Here is a 15,727-nt window from a genome sequence, read left to right on the forward strand (position 1 = left end):
GGGAGTAATGTCTTAAACAGTCTACGCTTTGATCGTTCCCTGGAAGACCAGTAGTAGTTTCGATTCACATATGGAGGCATTCTGTAATCTGTGGACCTTCAAAGTGTTGATGAAACACAGAAATTGCATCGGGATTGAATACAACAGTCACCATGCGCACTTTCCTCCTTGGGAGTAATGTCTCAAAGTGTCTACGCTTTGATCGTTCGCTCGAAGGCCAGTAGTAGATTCCAATGCACATGTGGAGGCATTCTGTAATCTGTTCACTATCAGAGTGTTGTTGAAACACAGAAATTGCATCGGGATTGAATACAACAGTCACCATGCGCACTTTCCTCCATGGGAGTAATGTCTCAAAGAGTCTACGCTTTGATCTTTCCCTGGAAGACCAGTAGATGATTCCGATGCACATCTGGAGGCAGACTGTAATCTGTGGACCTTCAGAGTGTTCATGAAACACAGAAATTGCATCGGGATTAAATACAACAGTCACCATGCGCACTTTCCTCCGTGGGAGTTATGTCTCAAAAGTCTACGCTTTGATCGTTCCCTGGAAGACCAGTAGTAGTTTCCGATGCACATCTGGAGGCATTCTGTTATCTGTTTACTATCAGAGTGTTGTTGAAACACAGAAATTGCCTCGGGATTGAATACAACAGTCACCATTCGTACTTTTCTCCATAGGAGTAAAGTTTCAAACAGTCTACGCTTTGATCGTTCCCTGGAAGACCAGTAGTAGTTTCCGATCCATATCTGGAGGCATTATGTAATCTGTAGACTATCAGAGTGTTGTTGAAACACTGAAATTGCATCGGGATTGAATACAACAGTCACCATGCTCACTTTCATCCATGGGAGTAATGTCTCAAAAAGTCTACGCTTTGATCGTTCCCTGGAAGACCAGTAGTAGTTTCCGATGCACGTCTGGAGGCATTCTGTAATTTGTGGACTATCAGAGTGTTGATGAAACACAGAAATTGCATCGGGATTCAATACAACAGTCACCATCGCACTTTCCTACGTAGGAGTAATGTCTCAAACAGTCTACGCTTTGATCCCTCCCTGGAAGACCAGTAGCAGTTTCATATGCACAACTGGAAGCATTCTGTAATATGTGGACTATCAGAGTATTGATGAAACACCGAAATTGCATCGGAATTGAATTCAACAGTCATAATGCGCACTTTCCTCCATGGGAGTAATGTCTGAAACAGTTTACGCTTTGATCTCTCCCTGGAAGACCAGTAGTAGAATCCGATGCACATCTGGTTGCATTCTGTAATCTGTGGACTATCAGAGTGTTGATGAACTCAGAAATTGCTCCGGGATTGAATACAACAGTCACCATGAGCACTTTCCTCCATGGGAGTAATGTCTCAAACAGTCTACGCTTTGATCGTTCACTGGAAGACCAGTAGTAGTTTCCGATCCATATCTGGAGGCATTATGTAATCTGTGGACTATCAGAGTGTCGTTGAAACACTTTAATTGCATCGGGATTGAATACAACAGACACCATGAGCACTTTCCTCGATGGGAGTAATGTCTCAAACAGTCTACGCTTTGATCGTTCCCTGGAAGACCAGTTGTAGATTCCGATGCACATCTGGAAGCATTCTGTAATCTGTGGATCTTCAAAGTATTGATGAAACGCAGAAATTGCATCTGGATTGAATACAACAGGCACCATGCGTACATTTCTACATTGGAGTAATGTCTCAAACTGTCATCGCATTGATCACTCCCTCAAGACCAGTAGTAGTTTCCGATGCACATCTGGAGGCATTCTGTAATCTGTTCACTATCAGAGTGTTGTTGAAACACAGAAATTGCATCGGGATTGAATACAACAGTCATCATACGGACTTTCCTCCATGGGAGTAACGTATCAAACAGTCTACGCTTTGATCGTTCCCTGGAAGACCAGTAGTAGTTTCCGATGCACATCTGGTGGCATTCTGTAATCTGTGGACTATCAGAGTGTTGTTGAAACACAGAAATTGCATTGGGATTGAATATAACAGTCACCATCCGCACTTTACTCCATGGGAGTAATGTCTTAAACAGTCTACGCTTTGATCGTTCCCTGGAAGACCATTAGTAGTTTCGATTCACATATGGAGGCATTCTGTAATCTGTGGACCTTCAAAGTGTTGATGAAACACAGAAATTGCATCGGGATTGAATACAACAGTCACCATGCGCAATTTCCTCCTTGGGAGTAATGTCTCAAAGAGTCTACGCTTTGATCGTTCGCTGGAAGGCCAGTAGTAGATTCCGATGCACATCTGGAGGCATTCTGTAATCTGTGGACTAACTGAGTGTTAAAGGAACACAGCAATTGCATCGGGATTGCATACAACAGTCACCATGCGCACTTTCTTCCACGGGAGTAATGTCTCAAACAGTCTATGCTTTGATCGTTTCCTTGAAGACCAGTAGTAGTTTCCGATGCACATCTGGAAGCATTCTGTAATCTGTGGACTATCAGAGTGTTTTTGAAACACTGAAATTTCATCGGGATTGAATACAACAGGCACCATGCGTACATTTCTGCATTGGATTAATCTCTCAAACTGTCATCGCTTTGATCGTTCCCTCAAGACCAGTAGTAGTTTCCGATGCACATCTGGAGGCATTCTTTAATCTGTGGACTATCCGAGTGCTAATGAAACACAGAAATTGCAGCGGGATTGAATACAACAGTCACCATGACCACTTTCCGCCATGGGAGTAATGTCTCAAACAGTCTACGGTTTGATCGTTCCCTGGAATACCAGTAGTAGTTTCCAATGCACATCTGGAGGCATTCTGTAATGTGTTTACTATCAGAGTGTTGTTGAAACACAAAAATTGCATCGGGATTGAATACAAAAGTCACCATGCGGACTTTCCTCCATGGGAGTAATGTCTCAAACTGTCATCGCTTTGATCGTGCCCTCAAGACCAGTAGTAGTTTCCGATGCACATCTGGAGGCATTCTTTAATCTGTGGACTATCCGAGTTCTAATGAAACACAGAAATTGCAGCGGGATTGAATACAACAGTCACCAAGACCACTTTCAGCCACGGGAGTAATGTCTCAAACAGTCTACGCTTTGATCGTTCCTTGGAAGACCAGTAGTAGTTTCGATTCACATCCGGAGGCATTCTGTAAGCTGTGGACTATCAGAGTAGTGTTGAAACACAGAAATTGCATCGGGATTGAATACAACAGTTACCATGCGCACTTTCCTACATGGGAGTAATATCTCAAACAGTCTACGATTTATCGTTCCCTGGAAAACCAGTAGTAGTTTCCGATGCACATCGCGAGACATTCTGTAATCTGTGGAGCTTCAAAGTGTTGATGAAACACAGGAATTGCATCGGGATTGAATACAACAGTCACCATGCGCACTTTCCTCCATGGGAGTTACGTCTCAAACTGTCATCGATTTGATCGTTCCCTGAAGACCAATAGTAGTTTCCAATGCAGATCTGGAGGCACTCTGTAATTTCTGGTCCATCCGGGTGTTGATGAAACACAGAAATTGCATCGGCATTGAATACAACAGTCACCATGCGAACTTTCCTCCATGGGAGTAATGTCTCAAACAGTCTACGCCTTGATCGTTCCCTGGAAGAAAAGTAGTAGTTTCCGATGCACATCTGGTGGCATTCTGTAATCTGTGGACTATCAGAGTGTTGATGAAACACAGAAGTAGCATCGGGATTGAATACAACAGTCAACATGAGCACTTTCGTCCTTGGGAGTAATGTCTCAAACAGACTACGCTTTGATCTTTCTCTGGAAGACCAGTAGTAGTTTTGGATGCACATCTGGTGGCATTCTGTAATCTGTGGACTATCAGAGTGTTGATGAAACACAGAAATTGCATCGTGATTGAATACAACAGTCACCATCCGCACTTTCCTCCATGGGAGTAATGTCTGAAACAGCCCACGCTTTGATCGTTCCCTGGAAGACCAGTAGTAGTTTCCGATGCACATCTGGAGGCATTCTGTAATCTGTGGACTATCAGAGTGTTGATGAAACACAGAAATTGCATCGGGATTGAATACAACAGGCACCATGCGTACATTTCTCCATTGGAGTAATGTCTCAAACTGTCATCGCTTTGATCGTTCCCTTTAAGACCAGTAGTAGATTCCGATGCACATCTGGAGGCATTCTTTAATCTGTGGACTATCCGAGTGCTAATGAAACAAAGAAATTGCAGCGTAATTGAATACAACAGTCACCATGACCACTTTCCGCCATGGGAGTAATGTCTCAAACAGTCTACGCTTTGATCGTTCCCTGGAATACCAGCAGTAGTTTCCAATGCACATCTGGATTCATTCTGTAATCTGTTTACTATCAGAGTGTTGATGACACAGAAATTTCATCGGGATTGAATACAACAGTCACCATGCGGACTTTCCTCCATGGGAGTAATGTCTCAAACAGTCTACGCTTTAATTGTTCCCTGGAAGACCAGTAGTAGTTTCCGATGCACATCTGGAGGAATTCTGTAATCTGTGGACTATCAGAGTGTTGATGAAACACAGAAATTGCATCGGGATTGAATACAACAGTCACCATGCGCACATTCCGCCGTTGGAGTAATGTCTCAAACAGTCTACGCTTTGAACGTTCCCTGGAACACCAGTAGTAGTTTCCGATGCACATCTGGAGGTATACTGTAATCTGTGGTCTATCCGGGTGTTGATAAAAGATAGAAATTGCATCGGGATTGAATACAACAGTCACCATGCGCATTTTCCTCCATGGGAGTAATTCCTCAAACAGTCTACACTTTGATCGTTCCCAGGAAGACCAGTAGTAGTTTCCGATGCACATCTGGATTCAATCTGTAATCTGTGGACTATCAGAGTGTTGATGAAACACAGAAATTGCATCGTGATTGAATACAACAGCCACCATGGCACTTTCCTCCATGAGAGTAATGTCTCAAACAGTTTACGCCTTTATCGTTCCCTGGAAGACCAGTAGTAGTTTCCGATGCACATCTGGAGGCATTCTGGAATCTGTGGACTATCAGGGTGTTGATGAAACACAGAAATTGCATCGGGATTGAATACAACAGTCACCATGCGCACTTTCCTCCACGGGAGTAATGTCTCAAACAGTCTACGCTTTGATCGTTCCCTGGAAGACCAGTAGTTCTTTACGATGCACATCTGGTATTATTCTGTAATCTGTGCACTATTAGAGTGTTGATGAAACACAGAAATTGCATCGGGATTGAATACAACAGTCACCATGCGCACTTTCCGCCACTGGAGTAATATCTCAAAAGTTTACGCTTTGATCGTTCCCTGTAAGACCAGTAGTAGTTTCCGATGCACATCTGGTGGCATTCTGTAAGCTGTGGACTATTAGAGTGTTGATGAAACACAGAAATTGCATCGGGATTGAATACAAAAGTCACCATTCGCATTTTCCTAAATGGGAGTAATGTCTCAAAAAGTCTACGCTTTGATCGTTCCCTGGAAGACCAGTGGTAGTTTCCGATGCACATCTGGAGGCATTCTGTAATCTGTGGACCTTCAAAGTGTTGATGAAACACAGAAATTGCATCGGGATTGAATACAACAGGCACCATGCGTACATTTCTCCATTGGAGTAATGTCTCAAACTGTCATCGCTTTGATCGTTCCCTTTAAGACCAGTAGAAGTTTCCGATGCACATCTGGAGGCATTCTTTAATCTGTGGACTATCCGAGTGCTAATGAAACAAAGAAATTGCAGCGTAATTGAATACAACAGTCACCATGACCACTTTCCGCCATTTGAGTAATGTCTCAAACAGTCTACGCTTTGATCGTTCCCTGGAATACCAGCAGTAGTTTCCGATGCACATCTGGAGGCATTCTGTAATCTGTTTACTATCAGAGTGTTGATGACACAGAAATAGCATCGGGATTGAATACAACAGTCACCATGCGGACTTTCCTCCATGGGAGTAATGTCTCAAACAGTCTACGCTTTAATTGTTCCCTGGAAGACCAGTAGTAGTTTCCGATGCACATCTGGAGGAATTCTGTAATCTGTGGACTATCAGAGTGTTGATGAAACACAGAAATTGCATCGGGATTGAATACAACAGTCACCATGCGCACATTCCGCCATTGGAGTAATGTCTCAAACAGTCTACGCTTTGATCGTTCCCTGGAACACCAGTAGTAGTTTCCGATGCACATCTGGAGGTATACTGTAATCTGTGGTCTATCCGGGTGTTGATAAAAGATAGAAATTGCATCGGGATTGAATACAACAGTCACCATGCGCACTTCCCTCCATGCGAGAAATGTCTCAAACAGTCTACGCTTTGATCGTTCCCAGGAAGACCAGTAGTAGTTTCGATTCACATCTGGAGGCATTCGGTAAACTGTGGTTCTTCAAAGTGTTGATGACACACAGAAATAGCGTCGTAATTGAATACAAGTCACCATGGGCACTTTCCTTCATGGGAGTAATGTCTCAAACAGTCTACTCCTTTATCGTTCCCTGGAAGACAAGTAGTAGTTTCCGATGCACATCTGGAGGCATTCTGTAATATGTGGACTATCTGAGTGTTGATGAAACGCAGAAATTGCATCGGGATTGAATACAACAGTCACCATGCGCACTTTCTTCCATGCGAGTAATGTCTCAAACAGTCTATCCTTTGATCGTTTCCTCGAAGACCAGTAGTAGTTTCCGATGCACATCTGGAGGCATTCTGTAATCTGTGGACCTTCAAAGGGTTGATGAAAAACAGAAATTGCATCGTGATTGAATACAACAGTCACCATGCGCATTTTCCTCCATGGGAGTAATGCCTCAAACAGTCTACGCTTTGTTCGTTCCCAGGAAGACCAGTAGTAGTTTCCGATGCACATCTGGATTCAATCTGTAATCTGTGGACTATCAGAGTGTTGATGAAACACAGAATATGCATCGTGATTGAATACAACAGTCACCATAGCACTTTCCTCCATGAGAGTAATGTCTCAAACAGTTTACGCCTTTATCGTTCCCTGGAAGACCAGTAGTAGTTTCCGATGCACATCTGGAGGCATTCTGTAATCTGTGGACTATCAGGGTGTTGATGAAACACAGAAATTGCATCGGGAATGAATACAACAGTCACCATGCGCACTTTCCTCCACGGGAGTAATGTCTCAAACAGTCTACGCTTTGATTGTTCCCTGGAAGACCAGTAATTCTTTCCGATGCACATCAGGTATCATCTGTAATCTGTGCACTATTAGAGTGTTGATGAAACACAGAAATTGCATCGGGATTGAATACAACAGTCACCATGCGCACTTTCCTCCACTGGAGTAATGTCTCAACAGTCAACGCTTTTATCGTTCCCTGTAAGACCAGTAGTAGTTTCCGATGCACATCTGGTGGCATTCTGTAAGCTGTGGACTATCAGAGTGTTGATGTAACACAGAAATTGCATCGGGATTGAATACAACAGTCACCATTCGCATTTTCCTCCATGGGAGTAATGTCTCAAAAAGTCTACGCTTTGATCGTTTCCTGGAAGACCAGTGGTAGTTTCCGATGCACATCTGGAGGCATTCTGTAATCTGTGGACTATCAGAGTGTTGTTGAAACACAGAAATTGCATCGGGATTGCATATAACAGTCACCATCCGCACTTTACTCCATGGGAGTAATGTCTTAAACAGTCTACGCTTTGATCGTTCCCTGGAAGACCAGTAGTAGTTTCGATTCACATATGGAGGCATTCTGTAATCTGTGGACCTTCAAAGTGTTGTTTAAACACAGAAATTGCATCGGGATTGAATACAACAGTCACCATGCGCACTTTCCTCCTTGGGAGTAATGTCTCAAAGAGTCTACGCTTTTATCGTTCCCTGGAAGACCAGTAGATGATTCCGATGCACATCTGGAGGCATACTGTAATCTGTGGACCTTTAAAGTGTTGATGAAACACAGAAATTGCATCGGGATTGAATACAACAGTCACCATGCGCACTTTATTCCTTGGGAGTAATGTCTCGAAGAGTCTACGCTTTGATCGTTCGCTGGAAGGCCAGTAGTAGATTCCGATGCACATCTGGAGGCATTCTGTAATCTGTGGACTATCAGAGTGTTGATGAACACAGAAGTTGCATCGGGATTGAATACAACTGTTACCATGTGCACTTTCCCCAATGGGAGTAATGCCTCAAACAGTCTACGCTTTGATCGCTCCCTGGAAGACCAGTAGTAGTTTCCGATGCACATCTGGAGGCATTCTGTAATCTGTGGACTATCAGAGTGTCGATGAAACACAGAAATTGCATCGGGATTGAATACAACAGTCACCATGCGCATTTTCCTCCGTGGGAGTAATGTCTCAACAGTCTACGCTTTGATCGTTCCCTGGAAGACCAGTAGTAGTTTCCGATGCACATCTGGAGGCATTCTGTTATCTGTTTACTATCAGAGTGTTGTTGAAACACAGAAATAGCCTCGGGATTGAATACAACAGTCACCATTCGGATTTTTCTCCATGGGAGCAAAGTTTCAAACAGTCTACGCTTTGATCGTTCCCTGGAAGACCAGTAGTAGTTTCCGATGAACGTCAGGATTCATTCTGTAATTTGTGGACTATCAGAGTGTTGATGAAACACAGAAATTGCATCGGGATTGAATACAACAGTCACCACCGCACTTTCCTACGTAGGAGTAATGTCTCAAACAGTCTACTCTTTGATCGCTCCCTGGAAGACCAGTAGCAGTTTCATATGCACAACTGGAAGCATTCTGTAATCTGTGGACTATCAGAGTATTGATGAAACACCGAAATTGCATCGTAATTGAATTCAACAGTCATAATGCGCACTTTCCTCCATGGTAGTAATGTCTGAAACAGTTTACGCTTTGATCTCTCCCTGGAAGACCAGTAGTAGAATCCGATGCACATCTGGAGGCATTCTGTAATCTGTGGACCTTCAAAGTATTGATGAAACGCAGAAATTGCGTCGGGATTGAATACAACAGGCACCATGCGTACATTTCTACATTGGAGTAATGTCTCAAACTGTCATCGCATTGATCGCTCCCTCAACACCAGTAGTGGTTTCCGATGCACATCTGGAGGCATTCTGTAATCTGTGGACTATCCGAGTGCTAATGAAACACAGAAATTGCATCGGGATTGAATACATCATCACCATGACCACTTTTCTCCATGGGAGTAAAGTCTCAAACGGTCTAAGCTTTGATCGTTCCTTGGAAGACCAGTAGTAGTTTCCGATGCACATCTGGAGGTATACTGTAATCTGTGGTCTATCCGGGTGTTGATAAAAGACAGAAATTGCATCGGGATTGAATACAACAGTCACCATGCGCACTTTCCTTCATGCGAGAAATGTCTCAAACAGTCTACGCTTTGATCGTTCCCTGGAAGACCAGTAGTAGTTTCGGATGCACATCTGGAGGCATTCTGTAATCTGTGGACTAACTGAGTGTTGATGAAACACAGAAATTGCATCGGGATTGAATACAACAGTCACCATGCGCACTTTCTTCCATGCGAGTAATGTCTCAAACAGTCTATGCTTTGATCGTTTCCTCGAAGACCAGTAGTAGTTTCCGATGCACATCTGGAGGCATTCTGTAATCAGTGGACCTTCAAAGGGTTAATGAAACACAGAAATTGCATCGTGATTGAATACAACAGTCACCATGGCACTTTCCTCCATGAGTGTAATGTCTCAAACAGTCTACGCCTTTATCGTTCCCTGGAAGACCAGTAGTAGTTTCCGATGCACATCTGGAGGCATTCTGTAATCTGTGGACTATCAGAGTGTTGATGAAACACAGAAATTGCATCGGGATTGAATACAACAGTCACCATGCGCACTTTCCTCCACGGGAGTAATGTCTCAAACAGTCTACGCTTTGATCGTTCCCTGGAAGACCAGTAGTTCTTTCCGATGCACATCTGGTATCATTCTGTAATCTGTGCACTATCAGAGTGTTGATGAAACACAGAAATTGCATCGGGATTGAATACAACAGTCACCATGCGCACTTTCCTCCACTGGAGTAATGTCTCAACAGTCTACGCTTTGATCGGTCCCTGTAAGACCAGTAGTAGCTTCCGATGCACATCTGGTGGCATTCTGTAAGCTGTGGACAATCAGAGTGTTGCTGAAACACAGAAATTGCATCGGGATTGAATACAACAGTCACCATTCGCATTTTCCTCCATGGGAGTAATGTCTCAAACAGTCTACTCTTTGATCGTTCGCTGGAAGGCCAGTAGTAGATTCCGATGCACATCTGGAGGCATTCTGTAATCTGTGGACTATGAGACTGTTGATGAACACAGAAGTTGCATCGGGATTGAATACAACAATTACCATGCGCACTTTCCCCAATGGGAGTAATGCCTCACACAGTCTACGCTTTGATCACTCCCTGGAAGACCAGTAGTAGTTTCCAATGCACATCTGGAGGCATTCTGTAATCTGTGGACTATCAGAGTGTCGTTGAAACACTTTAATTGCATCGGGATTGAATACTACAGTCACCATGCGAACTTTCCTCCATGGGAGTAATGTGTGAAACAGTCTACGCTTTGATCGTTCCCTGGAAGACCAGTAGTAGTTTCCGATGCACATCTGGAGGCATTCTGTTATCTGTTTACTATCAGAGTGTTGTTGAAACACAGAAATTGCCTCGGGATTGAATACAACAGTCACCATGCTCGCTTTCATCCATAGGAGTAATGTCTCAAAAAGTCTACGCTTTGATCGTTCCCTGGAAGACAAGTAGTAGTTTCCGATGCACATCTGGAGGCATTCTGTAATATGTGGACTATCTGAGTGTTGATGAAACGCAGAAATTGCATCGGGATTGAATACAACAGTCACCATGCGCACTTTCTTCCATGCGAGTAATGTCTCAAACAGTCTATCCTTTGATCGTTTCCTCGAAGACCAGTAGTAGTTTCCGATGCACATCTGGAGGCATTCTGTAATCTGTGGACCTTCAAAGGGTTGATGAAAAACAGAAATTGCATCGGGATTGAATACAACAGTCACCATGCGCACTTTCATCCATGGGAGTAATGTCTCAAAAAGTCTACGCTTTGATCGTTCCCTGGAAGACCAGTAGTAGTTTCCGATGAACGTCAGGATTCATTCTGTAATTTGTGGACTATCAGAGTGTTGATGAAACACAGAAATTGCATCGGGATTGAATACAACAGTCACCACCGCACTTTCCTACGTAGGAGTAATGTCTCAAGCAGTCTACGCTTTGATCGCTCCCTGGAAGACCATTAGCAGTTTCATATGCACAACTGGAAGCATTCTGTAATCTGTGGACTATCAGAGTATTGATGAAACACCGAAATTGCATCGTAATTGAATTCAACAGTCATAATGCGCACTTTCCTCCATGGGAGTAATGTCTGAAACAGTTTACGCTTTGATCTCTCCCTGGAAGACCAGTAGTAGAATCCGATGCACATCTGGTTGCATTTTGTAATCTGTGGACTATCAGAGTGTTGATGATCTCAGAAATTGCTCCGGGATTTAATACAACAGTCACCATGCGGACTTTCCTCCATGGGAGTAATGTCTCAAACAGTCTACGCTTTGATCGTTCCCTGGAAGACCAGTAGTAGTTTCCGATGCACATCTGGAGGCATTCTGTAATCTGTGGACTATCAGAGTGTCGTTGAAACACTTTAATTGCATCGGGATTGAATACAACAGACACCATGCGCACTTTCCTACATGGGAGTAACGTCTCAAACAGTCTACGCTTGATCGTTCCCTGGAGGACCAGTTGTAGATTCCGATGCACATCTGGAGGCATTCTGTAATCTGTGGACCTTCAAAGTATTGATGAAACGCAGAAATTGCATCGGGATTGAATACAACAGGCACCATGTGTACATTTCTACATTGGAGTAATGTCTCAAACTGTCATCGCATTGATCGCTCCCTCAACACCAGTAGTGGTTTCCGATGCACATCTGGAGGCATATTGTAATCTGTGGACTATCCGAGTGCTAATGAAACACAGAAATTGCATCGGGATTGAATACAACATCACCATGACCACTTTTCTCCATGGGAGTAAAGTCTCAAACGGTCTAAGCTTTGATCGTTCCTTGGAAGACCAGTAGTAGTTTCCGATGCACATCTGGAGGTATACTGTAATCTGTGGTCTATCCGGGTGTTGATAAAAGACAGAAATTGCATCGGGATTGAATACAACAGTCACAATGCGCACTTTCCTTCATGCGAGAAATGTCTCAAACAGTCTACGCTTTGATCGTTCCCTGGAAGACCAGTAGTAGTTTCGGATGCACATCTGGAGGCATTCTGTAATCTGTGGACTAACTGAGTGTTGATGAAACACAGAAATTGCATTGGGATTGAATACAACGGTCACCATGCGCACTTTCTTCAATGCGAGTAATGTCTCAAACAGTCTATGCTTTGATCGTTTCCTCGAAGACCAGTAGTAGTTTCCGATGCACATCTGGAGGCATTCTGTAATCAGTGGACCTTCAAAGGGTTAATGAAACACAGAAATTGCATCGTGATTGAATACAACAGTCACCATGGCACTTTCCTCCATGAGTGTAATGTCTCAAACAGTCTACGCCTTTATCGTTCCCTGGAAGACCAGTAGTAGTTTCCGATACACATCTGGAGGCATTCTGTAATCTGTGGACTACCAGAGTGTTGATGAAACACAGAAATTGCATCGGGATTGAATACAACAGTCACCATGCGCACTTTCCTCCACGGGAGTAATGTCTCAAACAGTCTACGCTTTGATCGTTCCCTGGAAGACCAGTAGTTCTTTCCGATGCACATCTGGTGTCATTCTGTAATCTGTGCACTATCAGAGTGTTGACGAAACACAGAAATTGCATCGGGATTGAATACAACAGTCACCATGCGCACTTTCCTCCACTGGAGTAATGTCTCAACAGTCTACGCTTTGATCGGTCCCTGTAAGACCAGTAGTAGTTTCCGATGCACATCTGGTGGCATTCTGTAAGCTGTGGACAATCAGAGTGTTGCTGAAACACAGAAATTGCCTCGGGATTGAATACAACAGTCACCATTCGGACTTTTCTCCATGGGAGTAAAGTTTCAAACAGTCTACGCTTTGAACGTTCCCTGGAAGACCAGTAGTAGTTTCGATTCACATATGGAGGCATTCTGTAATCTGTGGACCTTCAAAGTGTTGATGAAACACAGAAATTGCATGGGGATTGAATACAACAGTCACCATGCACACTTTCCTCCATGGGAGTAATGTCTCAAACAGTCTACGCTTTGATCGTTCCCTAGAAGACCAGTAGATGATTCCGATGCACATCTGGAGGCATACTGTAATCTGTGGACCTTCAAAGTGTTGATGAAACACAGAAATTGCATCGGGATTGAATACAACAGTCACCATGCGCACTTTCCTCCTTGGGAGTAATGTCTCGAAGAGTCTACGCTTTGATCGTTCGCTGGAAGGCCAGTAGTAGATTCCGATGCACATCTGGGGGCATTCTGTAATCTGAGGATTGTCAGAGTGTGGTTGAAACACAGAAATTGCATCGGGATTGAATACAACAGTCACCATGTGCACTTTCTTCCATTGGAGTAATGTCTAAAACAGTTTACGATTTGATCGTTCCCTGGAAGACCAGTAGTAGTTTCCGATGCACATCTGGAGGCATTCTGTAATCTGTGGACTATCAGGGTCTTGATGAAACACAGAAATTACATCGGGATTGAATACAACAGTCACCATGCGCATTTTCCTCCACGGGAGTAATGTCTCAAACAGTCTACGCTTTGATTGTTCCCTGGAAGACCAGTAGTTCTTTCCGATGCACATCAGGTATCATTCTGTAATCTGTGCACTATTAGAGTGTTGATGAAACACAGAAATTGCATCGGGATTGAATACAACAGTCACCATGCGCACTTTCCTCCACTGGAGTAATGTCTCAACAGTCTACGCTTTTATCGTTCCCTGTAAGACCAGTAGTAGTTTCCGATGCACATCTGGTGGCATTCTGTAAGCTGTGGACTATCAGAGTGTTGATGAAACACAGAAATTGCATCGGGATTGAATACAACAGTCACCATTCGCATTTTCCTCCATGGGAGTAATGTCTCAAAAAGTCTACGCTTTGATCGTTTCCTGGAAGACCAGTGGTAGTTTCCGATGCACATCTGGAGGCATTCTGTAATCTGTGGACTATCAGAGTGTTGTTGAAACACAGAAATTGCATCGGGATTGCATATAACAGTCACCATCCGCACTTTACTCCATGGGAGTAATGTCTTAAACAGTCTACGCTTTGATCGTTCCCTGGAAGACCAGTAGTAGTTTCGATTCACATATGGAGGCATTCTGTAATCTGTGGACCTTCAAAGTGTTGATGAAACACAGAAATTGCATCGGGATTGAATACAACAGTCACCATGAGCACTTTCCTCCTTGGGAGTAATGTCTCAAAGAGTCTACGCTTTTATCGTTCCCTATAAGACCAGTAGATGATTCCGATGCACATCTGGAGGCATACTGTAATCTGTGGACCTTTAAAGTGTTGATGAAACACAGAAATTGCATCGGGATTGAATACAACAGTCACCATGCGCACTTTATTCCTTGGGAGTAATGTCTCGAAGAGTCTACGCTTTGATCGTTCGCTGGAAGGCCAGTAGTAGATTCCGATGCACATCTGGAGGCATTCTGTAAACTGTAGACTATCAGAGTGTTGTTGAAACACAGAAATTGCATCGGGATTGAATACAACAGTCACCATGTGCACTTTCTTCCATGGGAGTAATGTCTCAAACAGTTTACGCTTTGATCGTTCCCTGGAATACCAGTAGTAGTTTCCGATGCACATCAGGAGGCATTCTGTAATCATTGGACAATCAGAGTGTTGATGAACACAGAAGTTGCATCGGGATTGAATACAACAGTTACCATGCGCACTTTCCCCAATGGGAGTAATGCCTCAAACAGTCTACGCTTTGATCGCTCCCTGGAAGACCAGTAGTAGTTTCCGATGCACATCTGGAGGCATTCTGTAATCTGTGGACTATCAGTGTGTTGATGAAACACAGAAATTTCATCGGGATTGAATACAACAGTCACCATGCGCATTTTCCTCCGTGGGAGTAATGTCTCAACAGTCTACGCTTTGATCGTTCCCTGGAAGACCAGTAGTAGTTTCTGATGCACATCTGGAGGCATTCTGTTATCTGTTTACTATCAGAGTGTTGTTGAAACACAGAAATAGCCTCGGGATTGAATACAACAGTCACCATTCGGACTTTTCTCCATGGGAGCAAAGTTTCAAACAGTCTACGCTTTGATCGTTCCCTGGAAGACCAGTAGTAGTTTCCGATGCACATCTGGAAGCATTCTGTAATCTGTGGACTATCAGAGTATTGATGAAACACCGAAATTGCATCGTAATTGAATTCAACAGTCATAATGCGCACTTTCCTCCATGGGAGTAATGTCTGAAACAGTTTACGCTTTGATCTCTCCCTGGAAGACCAGTAGTAGAATCCGTTGCACATCTGGTTGCATTCTGTAATCTGTGGACTATCAGAGTGTTGATGATCTCAGAAATTGCTCCGGGATTTAATACAACAGTCACCATGCGGACTTTCTTCCATGGGAGTAATGTCTCAAACAGTCTACGCTTTGATCGTTCCC

Source organism: Schistocerca gregaria, unplaced genomic scaffold (assembly GCF_023897955.1).
Source record: "Schistocerca gregaria isolate iqSchGreg1 unplaced genomic scaffold, iqSchGreg1.2 ptg000077l, whole genome shotgun sequence".
In the NCBI taxonomy this organism is placed as follows: domain Eukaryota; kingdom Metazoa; phylum Arthropoda; class Insecta; order Orthoptera; family Acrididae; genus Schistocerca; species Schistocerca gregaria.